Source organism: Asparagus officinalis, chromosome 8 (assembly GCF_001876935.1).
Source record: "Asparagus officinalis chromosome 8, Aspof.V1, whole genome shotgun sequence".
Taxonomy (NCBI): Eukaryota; Viridiplantae; Streptophyta; class Magnoliopsida; order Asparagales; family Asparagaceae; genus Asparagus; species Asparagus officinalis.
This window is the reverse complement of record NC_033801.1, coordinates 83386718-83387167: the sequence shown is the minus strand read 5'-3', so window position 1 is coordinate 83387167 and position 450 is coordinate 83386718.

Below are 450 nucleotides of genomic sequence, written 5' to 3'. Positions count from 1 at the left end.
AGCAAGTGCAGAGAACAAATCCTTTACCACAAGGAATCAACAGCTCCAAGATCAGAGTTGAGATCCAAAGTATTCCGAAAATTCGTCCCAGTCAACCGCGAACTTTCGAAAACTTTGGAGGGGGTTCTGTAGGCTGTCAAAAAAATCACAATAGATAGCTGATCCCCATCAAACACCGATGATGGAAGTTACATTTGCAATGCTATGACAAAAAGAGATTACTTGGTGATAATCTCTGCAAGGCAAGACGCGGAGGTCCTCCCCGTGTTTCAACATCAAAACGCCAGGGTCGAACCCCGCGTCTCAAGATCAAAACGCCAAGGTCGAACCCGCGTTACAACATCAAAACGCCAGGGTCGAACCCCGCGTTTCAACATCAAAACGCCAAGGTCGAACCCCGCGTTACAACATCAAAACGCCAGGGTCGAACCCCGCGTCACAACATCAAAA